Source organism: Prorops nasuta, unplaced genomic scaffold, assembly GCF_024137725.1.
Source record: "Prorops nasuta isolate Cenicafe-Biocafe unplaced genomic scaffold, Cenicafe_Pnas_1.2 PNAS00035, whole genome shotgun sequence".
Lineage (NCBI taxonomy): Eukaryota > Metazoa > Arthropoda > Insecta > Hymenoptera > Bethylidae > Prorops > Prorops nasuta.
Window position 1 is genome coordinate 2,232,052 of NW_027116832.1, and position 10,800 is coordinate 2,242,851.

Genomic DNA, 10,800 nt, shown 5'->3' on the forward strand with positions numbered 1-10,800 from the left:
TCAACGATCGATTAAATTTCTATGATTTTTTAATGTGTACTGTTGAAGGTTTGAGGATACGGCGACATTTTACAGAACGGTTTAGAAGTTTTCATATTGAACGGTTGGCAACAAAGATGGCGTAATGAAAAAAACATAGATTGGAAACTGACTATTGAAATTGCTATATCATTTTAAGTATGTGTTAGTATTGTGCGACATAATTGTTTAAATGGGTTAAGTAAGAAGTAAACACAAATTTTTTGAACAAAAGTGATTTATGGTAAATCATAACAACTGATTAATTAATCAAAAATGGATCAGATAAGTTAATCCCTGTTTCAGTTAATATATCTATTATTACATAAACTATATAAAGTGTAGAATATATTTCTTTGTTAAAAAGTTTATAAATTTTACAGGTTAATGGATAAGCAAAGGGATTTGAAGTATTGAAATGAATCCAGAAAATTATTATTTCTTTTTATTAATTTTTAATGTAAGAAAATAAGTAATATCTTTTTAATGTATATTATTATTAGCTAATAATTTACTCAATTTTGCTTAAATTTACAGATAATAGAACACTGAAAGGGGAGATGAAGGTGCCATAAAGGAACAATGGTGACATGAATACAAAGAAAAAGAACTGAGAGAATAGGATTCATAAATCACCAAAAGGGCAAATTAAGTAAAAACGAGAAGTTTTAATTAAAAAAGACATAATCTACTCATAAGAAAGCCATTCCAACCAATACAATGTCTACTGTTAAGCAGTGTTCTCAGTGCGTACAAAGAATGTGGAAACTTATAATGCCTGAAAATCAGTTAAGTATCCTCAGCAGTGTAGTTGCTTTGCATGTATATGTGTGCGTTTGATGTAATTAATCATACAATTATTGTGCTGAAAATGTACTTTGTTTCTTTGTAATAATTTTCTTATAATTAGATTTACAAAATGTATGGCTAATCCTCTTTTGAATATGTAATATATAGACCATGTAAGTTTTCAGTTAATGAAAGGACGTTGTTTCAAATATGTGAATCAAAGGCGATTAAATTAAAATTGAATTAAAACATCTGAAAAGCAAAAACTTACGCTTGCTTTATTTAAAAACAACAGCTATAGGATGCAAAGATTAAGAATAGGTGGTGAATCTAGGAAGGAATTGTGTACGGTATGCTTCAACTTATTTATGAATCTACAACTATATATTAAAATTTGAAAACTAATTTTCTTTATGAATAATCTACTGTTTTAATTTAGAATTTCGAGCCGAGTAATGTACCAGAATATGAAAGCAAAATATCAAATACAGAGAGGCGAGTGGATGAAAGAAGTAATTTGGCTCTCAATAAAGGAGAACAAAAGCTTTCTCTTCTAAAATTATTGGCTTAAAAAATAGAAGACAAGTGTTTTGAAGTGATAATTTTTAATTGGACATGAACGCAGCTATTTGTATAAGTAAAACAGGAGAAACGTCAGATAAGCTAATATTTGTTATAATTAATACATCTATTGTTAATGTAATGTAGAACGAATGACTTTGTTAAAATATTTATAAATTTTACAGGTAATTCTAGGATTATCGAACATGATTCAAATTCTGAGATAGCAAGAAACCTGGCCTTGGAATCTGCAGTATATTTTTAAAACGCTACTATGGAAATTATGCTCTACTATTTCTTGACCAACTTTCTAAATAATTGGACATTGAAAGAGGAGACGAAGATGCTATAGTGAAACAATACTGGCATGAATACGAAGAAAAGTAATAGAAATAATGAATGATATAAATACACCAGGAGATCATTTTGACAAAAAATTAGACATTTTAATTGAAAAATTTACTTTTCTCATGAGAAAGTCAGTTTATTGTATTCCAACCCAGAAGTAATCTGTAAACTTAGCAAATCAGTATTAATAATTAACTTTTCATAGCAATGTACTTGATGTTTAGAATTATTTCTGGTTCTTTGCCTTAATGTCGTAGATCAAATTTTTTTAATGCATTATTAATTTCAATTTTTTTTTTTAGGTTTTGGAGATCAGTTGATGCACTAGAATATAAAAACCAAAAATGAAATACAGACTAAAAAGTACATAATCGAAGCCCTTTATTTTGGAAAAGACAATAATAGTTTATTTTACTCAAGATAATGTTTATGAAACTTAAAAATAATTTACATTATAATTTATTACCTTTGAGCTTGAAAGCAATACTTTTGATATACATGATTGATTGATTAACGAAAATAATATTATCCTATATATATATTATAAGATGCATCTCACAGGGCTCTGCACATTGGTTTTTACTCTTTACATCAAATTATAGCCTTTATTTAGCGTGCAGAAGATTTTTTTCAAATGTAAATATATGGATGTAATAAATTCATCGGTATATTTATTGTTAAAGTCATTTTTGAAAAACATTTTGTAACTTTAAAAATTATATGTTCGACTACAACTTTGTGCAATTTTTATTATCAAAATTTTCATTTAAAAAAAATATATATATGTCATGTTAATCGAAAAAATGATCTAAAAATAAATTCAAAATGAATACGTATCTAAGACATTTATGCATATTTTTGTTTTATTTATTTAAAATATATATTTTCTGAACCATATTGTACATACTTTCTTCAACCCCTCTTTCTCTGCCCCTTCTTATATATACCGAATATATATAGTTAATGTTTACAGTTGCCTGAATTTAAATTTATAGTTAACATTTATAATTGTTCACATAAGATGAATAACCCAAAGAACACGAAATCTAGCCGAAAAATTTGGATGTTCGGTGGATTTCGTTACTATATTACCAAGACGAAAAATGAAAGAATGTAAGTTTTCTATTTATTAAAAAAAATAAATAAAGGTTAAGTTACTTATAAAAATTTGAATATATCTTTAGATATTTAAACTGTATAAAATATAAACAGTTAGGTTGTAAAGCTCATGGCATTTTTCATGACAATAATTTTAAAAGTTCAGAAGGATCGCATAATCATGAGCCCGATGAAAAAAAGAACAAGAAAAGGGAATTTTACAAAAATGTCTTAGGAATGACACAAACACGAGGAACAAAACCAAAAGATTTATACAATGCTGCAATAACGAAGTAATTATATTTGTATTTCCAAGCTAAACATCATAATTAATAACTTTTTTTTTTATTTAAAACAGTCAGCCAGAAATGAATAATGTGGTTAATTTTCCCTCGTGTAGAAGAACGATACAAAGATATATAAAGAATACACAAAATATACAGAATATTAAATTAAACAATGGAACACTAAAAGAACTGGGAGAAAATTTAATTAGAAATAAAGATATATTAAAATACAGAAATAATACTGAGAATTATACAATAAGTATTAAAATTATACAAAATTTGAATTATTATAGCCTCATTTTTTATGATGAGCAATTTATTAATACTATAAACGGCGAAAATATTTTTATCGATGGAACATTTAAATCCGTCCCAAATTTAAAAGATAAAAACTTGCAGTTAATAACTGTGCTAATTAGCATTGATGATGATTCAGATAAAGTAAATTTATATTTTATAATCGTATTTTATCTGATATACTGATACTTTAAATAACAATATTTTCTTATATTATATTCAATTCTTTCTGCATATTTTCAACAGGTTTTACCATGCATGTGGATCATAATGAATAACAAAATGCAAGAAAACTATATAGAAGTTTTCAATTTCTTTAAATCTAAATTTCCTCAATTACATCCTAAAGTAGCAATGACAGATTATGAAATAGGTTTAAGTAATTCTTTAAGAACAGTATATCTAAATATAAAAACTACGCACTGCTTCTTCCATTTTGCTCAAGTATGTAATACATTAATCAAAAAATTCATTTTATCTCGACTATATCACTTTATTATTTATATTAGAAATTTGATTCATGTTGTATGATACATTGTTTCATAGGCTTTAATGAAGAAAGCGCAATCATTGAACATAATCAATAGAAAAAAAAATAAGCTCACTTATCCCGAATATTTCATAGTCATAAAGAAAATAATATCTTTAGCATTATTACCAGCAAAGCAAATTGTCGAGGTTTTTAATTTATTAAAAACTGATGTTAATAAACGTTTTGGATCCTATTTCAACTTATATTTTGCATATTTTGAAAAATTTTGGCTAAAAAAGATAGGCCCAGAAAATTTTTCAGTTCACAAATTGAAACATAGGACAAACAATAAATGTGAAAATTATCATAGTGTACTAAGCAAAAGCTTAGGAAAAGCTCCTCACCCTACCCTCTTCCTGAGTAAGAATATTTTTTATAATATATAATACAAATAATGTTTATACCTATTCTCTATTAGTAGGTGACATTTCCTATGTGGTTAACATGATTTTTGAATCCTTCTCATTATTAGGTAGATTTTGGTACCAAAGTAATACATTTTATTTCCTTTTTCATAAGATTTGTTGCGTTTTCACACTTTACAGGCCAAATCAAGCTATTACTAAAGGAAAACAGAAATATTATACACAGCATAAAAACTGGAACCTACAAACAACGAGAGATAAACAAGATTTCAAAAGAAAGAAATGAAGAGATTAATAAAATATATAAAAACATAGATGATATCACAGAAAACTCTAACATCATGGAAAAAGAAAAATGTATATTGCAAATATTAGATGAAACAGAAGAAATAAAATATTTAAAAGAAACTGAAAAAAACAATATGAAACAGACATTATATAATATAAATATAGCGAATAAAGAAACACCAATTAAAACACAAAATGGAACAATGCCTATTATCAAAATAAACAGTAATAAAGAAATAGAAGTTTTGAATAAATTAATTTCTTTAAAAAATTTGTACTTAAATTATAATAGTGAGATAAGATTTGTTGTTATTAACAATAGTAATTAAAATGTTTTGTGGAAGTAATACTTATTTTTTTATTTTAAAACTTTTAAAAAGCTTTATATTTATGACATTGTTTTTTAAGATAACTCAATATATTACTATAATAGCAACTATTATAATGATTTGATACATACACCGTTTGCTGATAAGCACAATGCGTTCGTTCCAATGATGTTTTTATGAGAAAAGTAAATTTTTCAATTAAAATGTCTAATTTTTTGTCAAAATGATCTCCTGGTGTATTTATATCATTCATTATTTCTATTACTTTTCTTCGTATTCATGCCAGTATTGTTTCACTATAGCATCTTCGTCTCTTCTTTCAATGTCCAATTATTTAGAAAGTTGGTCAAGAAATAGTAGAGCATAATTTCCATAGTAGCGTTTTAAAAATATACTGCAGATTCCAAGGCCAGGTTTCTTGCTATCTCAGAATTTGAATCATGTTCGATAATCCTAGAATTACCTGTAAAATTTATAAATATTTTAACAAAGTCATTCGTTCTACATTACATTAACAATAGATGTATTAATTATAACAAATATTAGCTTATCTGACGTTTCTCCTGTTTTACTTATACAAATAGCTGCGTTCATGTCCAATTAAAAATTATCACTTCAAAACACTTGTCTTCTATTTTTTAAGCCAATAATTTTAGAAGAGAAAGCTTTTGTTCTCCTTTATTGAGAGCCAAATTACTTCTTTCATCCACTCGCCTCTCTGTATTTGATATTTTGCTTTCATATTCTGGTACATTACTCGGCTCGAAATTCTAAATTAAAACAGTAGATTATTCATAAAGAAAATTAGTTTTCAAATTTTAATATATAGTTGTAGATTCATAAATAAGTTGAAGCATACCGTACACAATTCCTTCCTAGATTCACCACCTATTCTTAATCTTTGCATCCTATAGCTGTTGTTTTTAAATAAAGCAAGCGTAAGTTTTTGCTTTTCAGATGTTTTAATTCAATTTTAATTTAATCGCCTTTGATTCACATATTTGAAACAACGTCCTTTCATTAACTGAAAACTTACATGGTCTATATATTACATATTCAAAAGAGGATTAGCCATACATTTTGTAAATCTAATTATAAGAAAATTATTACAAAGAAACAAAGTACATTTTCAGCACAATAATTGTATGATTAATTACATCAAACGCACACATATACATGCAAAGCAACTACACTGCTGAGGATACTTAACTGATTTTCAGGCATTATAAGTTTCCACATTCTTTGTACGCACTGAGAACACTGCTTAACAGTAGACATTGTATTGGTTGGAATGGCTTTCTTATGAGTAGATTATGTCTTTTTTAATTAAAACTTCTCGTTTTTACTTAATTTGCCCTTTTGGTGATTTATGAATCCTATTCTCTCAGTTCTTTTTCTTTGTATTCATGTCACCATTGTTCCTTTATGGCACCTTCATCTCCCCTTTCAGTGTTCTATTATCTGTAAATTTAAGCAAAATTGAGTAAATTATTAGCTAATAATAATATACATTAAAAAGATATTACTTATTTTCTTACATTAAAAATTAATAAAAAGAAATAATAATTTTCTGGATTCATTTCAATACTTCAAATCCCTTTGCTTATCCATTAACCTGTAAAATTTATAAACTTTTTAACAAAGAAATATATTCTACACTTTATATAGTTTATGTAATAATAGATATATTAACTGAAACAGGGATTAACTTATCTGATCCATTTTTGATTAATTAATCAGTTGTTATGATTTACCATAAATCACTTTTGCTCAAAAAATTTGTGTTTACTTCTTACTTAACCCATTTAAACAATTATGTCGCACAATACTAACACATACTTAAAATGATATAGCAATTTCAATAGTCAGTTTCCAATCTATGTTTTTTCCATTACGCCATCTTTGTTGCCAACCGTTCAATATGAAAACTTCTAAACCGTTCTGTAAAATGTCGCCGTATCGGATTGAGGACTGAATGCTGCTCCACCGAGGATATCCCGTCGAGAGAAAGTCTTTATCGGTTTTTAAAATATAAAGTTACATGTGATAAGGAGTTAATTCTTTCTTAATCAAAATAAGAAGAACCATACCCTTCGAATAATCTCCGTATAGAGATATTTTTTTTCCTATTGTCTTTAACCTATAGGTTACAATCACAATGGAAATTCATCGCAAGTAAGAAAATCTTAGAAAATTACTCTTTCCAAGAAATACGATAATATCGATTTTTTTCTATTGAGTTATAATGTGATAAGTCAATCACAATGGAAATTCATCGCAAATAAAAAAAATAAATAAAAATTACCCCTTCCAAACATTGAAATTAAATACGCTTAATATACGATAATATCGTTCGTATAAAAAGTCAGCCTGTTAAACGAGAGCTGCATAACAGTACCACGGATGCTTGACGTATTAACAAAAAAATAAGTGTGTGATTAAACTCATTAAAAAGAAACTTGTTTGTTACATAAAAAAAAGGTAAGTATATTTTTTTTTCATTCGATTAGTACATGCATTATTTAATTGAGTTTTTAACTTTAATGAGACTAATCATTTTTTTTTCATAGAGATAAAAATGAATTTCAATAAAATCAATGAATTGGGAAGCGTCATTCCAAAAAATTTTGTGAAATTAAATAGCTTGACGGAAAATCAAGAGTACGATATTTCCGAAGTGGACAAAATTATGACAAAATATGGAATGAAATCATTGTAAAGCTGTCAACAGCCGATTGGGTATTCTTGCCAGGGAGAATGGCAAAATTGGCGGAAGATCCGGAGCAGTTGCAGCACCTACAAAAGGCTGCAGCAGCCAATAATTTAATATTGTTATACAGGGTGGAACGTTAACGCCGCACTTCCTTTAAACGGGTGATTCCTGAGACTTTTCTAAGGAGAACGCCGTTAGCCGTTTTAAAATCTAGCCACTGGTTAAGGATATATTAAAGATTAAATTTTGTATGCAATTATTGATTTTACATATGATTGCAGTAGTATTGGTATGTACGTGTGGCAAGTGCAAGTATAAGAGAGAAGTTGCTGCTATGACGTTTCACTCTCCCCTTTTATTGATTTTTTCGGATTCGTTGAGAAGTTGCTGCCGGTTAGCTGTTTTGCTTTTTTATTGATTAGCTGGAATTTTTGAGATTTAATTCGCGTTCCGCGCAGAAACTAACGCGTACGCGCAAATTACCTACGGAGAATCTTGGTTAACTGTTATTGTGTGCGTCCCCATACCATTTAATTTCCGATGCCAAATAATTAATGGGCAATTCGAGATAATGTATATTAAATTCTATGAGGATTGAACACTTTAAACCAATACTATGCTCCAGTCAATGAGCGCTCAGCTGTGCATATCTGTCGATCATTGACTGTAAGCGAGAAAAAGAAGCTATAGCCGAATATTCGCGTCGTTGACGATTAGCCTATTTAATGAAAATATTGCGTAATCAAATGTTTATTTACCTGATTTTATGGAGCAACTTCAAGGATGGGCAGCATTGTAAATGTGCTCCATATGTCCACCTTCAGCATCGATGCACGCCCTTGCTCGTCGGAGAAGATTTGCTTGGACAGTGGCTACCATCTCAGGTGTGATCTCCTTGATAGCCACATCCAATCGCGCTGCTAGTTCTTCCTGATCCCGCATTAGATGTCTTCCCGTGTAGACCTTTTCTTTCAAGGCCCCCCAAAAGAAGAAATCTAATGGATTCAGATCAGGAGATCTAGCAGGCCAAGGGATGGGACCACCACGGCCGATCCATTTGCCGGGAAACTTGCGGTGCAGCACGCCTTTCGCAGTGGCCGCGTTATGCGGAGCTGCTCCGTCGTGCTGGAACCACATTTTCTGCCGAATTTCTAGAGGAACATCTTCCAGAAGGTCTGGAAGCTGATTATTTAGAAATTCGGCATAAATGTCTCCCGACAATCGAGATGGTAGGATGTACGGTCCAATCTGTAAACAATTCACAACGAACTTCAGTTGCAAGCATTATTAGCATTTAAGAAACGTGAATAAGTGTTAGAAACTTACCAAATATCGTCCGACGATGCCTGCCCAGAGATTTACCGACCATTTGTATTGAGATTTCTGTTCTCTTATTACATGTGGATTACTCTCAGCCCAATGATGGTCGTTTTGCATGTTTATAACACCATTTTTGTCAAACATGCTTTCGTCAGAGAATAAGATACAATTTATGAAATCGTTATCCTCTCCATGTTTTGCGAGAAGCCAGCGGCAAAACTGAAAGCGGTTCCCATAATCTCTGGGCAATAATTCCTGTACACTTGTGTACTTCTCAATGACCCCATGTGACCCACCCTAGTCCTATATAAATACTCAATGACCCCATGTGACCCACCCTAGTCCTATATAAGTACTCAATGACCCCATGTGACCCCCCCTTGTCCTATATAAGTACTCAATGACACCATGTGACCCCCCTAGTCCTATATAAGTACTCAATGACCCCATGTGACCCACCCTAGTCCTATATAAGTACCCAATGACCCCATGTGACCCACCCTAGTTCTATATAAGTACTCAATGACCCCATGTGACACCCTCTAGTCCTATATAAGTACTCAATGACCCCATTTAACCCACTCTAGTCCTATATAAGTACTCAATGACCCCATGTGACCCCCCCTTGTCCTTTATAAGTACTCAATGACCCCATGTGACCCACCGTAGTCCTATATAATTTCTCAGTGACCCCATGTGACCCCCCCTAGTCCTATATAGGTACTCAATGACCCCATGTGACCCCTCCTAGTCCTATATAAGTGCTCAATGACCCCATGTGACACCCCCTAGTCCTATATAAGTACTCAATGACCCCATGTGACCCTTCCTAGTCCTATATAAGTACTCAATGAACCCATGTGACCCCCCCTAGTACTATATAAGTACTCAATGAACCCATGTGACCCCCCCTAGTACTATATAAGTACTCATTGACCCCAGGTCAGCCACCCTAGTCCTATATAAGTACTCAATGACCCCATGTGACGCACCCTAGTCCTATATAAGTTCTCCATGACGCCATGTGACCCACCCTAGTCCTATATAAGTACTCAATGACCCCATGTGACCCCCCCTAGTCCTATATAAGTACTCAATGACCCCATATGACCCCCCATAGTCCTATATAAGTACTCAATGACCCCATGAGACCCCCCCCTAGTCCTATATAAGTACTCAATGACCACAGGTCAGTCACCCTAGTCCTATATAAGTACTCAGTGACCCCATGTTACCACCCTAGTCCTATATAAGTACTCAATGACCCCATGTGATCCACCCTAGTCCTATATAAGTACTGAATGACCCCATGTGACTCACCCTATTCCTATATAAGTACTCAATGACCCCATGTGACCCCCCCCTAGTCCTATATAAGTACTCAATGACCCCATGTGACCCCCCCCCTTGTCCTATATAACTACTCAATGACCCCATGTGACCCACCGTAGTCCTATATAAGTACTCAATGACACCATGTGACCCCCCTAGTCCTATATAAGTACTCAATGACCCCATGTGACCCACCCTAGTCCTATATAAGTACTCAATGACCCCATGTGACCAACCCTAGTTCTATATAAGTACTCAATGACCCGATGTGACCACCCTAGTCCTATATAAGTACTCAATGACCCCATGTGATCCACCCTAGTCCTATATAAGAACTCAATGATCCCATGTGACCCCCCTAGTCCTATATAAGTACTCAATGACCCCATGTGACCACCCTAGTCCTATATAAGTACTCAATGACCCCATGTGATCCACCCTAGTCCTATATAAGAACTCAATGATCCCATGTGACCCCCCTAGTCCTATATAAGTACTCAATGACCCCATGTAACCCACCCTA

The 10,800-nt window shown here is 31.7% G+C and overlaps 1 long non-coding RNA gene across 1 annotated transcript; it reads left to right on the forward strand.

The window, feature by feature from the left end:
- The first annotated feature begins 933 nt into the window (after nucleotides 1–933).
- Nucleotides 934–2,326, forward strand: LOC136783769 (uncharacterized). The gene is made up of 3 exons (XR_010824321.1): nucleotides 934–1,157; nucleotides 1,247–1,751; nucleotides 2,019–2,326. It is a non-coding gene; the product is annotated as an uncharacterized lncRNA (long non-coding RNA).
- Nucleotides 2,327–10,800: the final 8,474 nt, after the last annotated feature.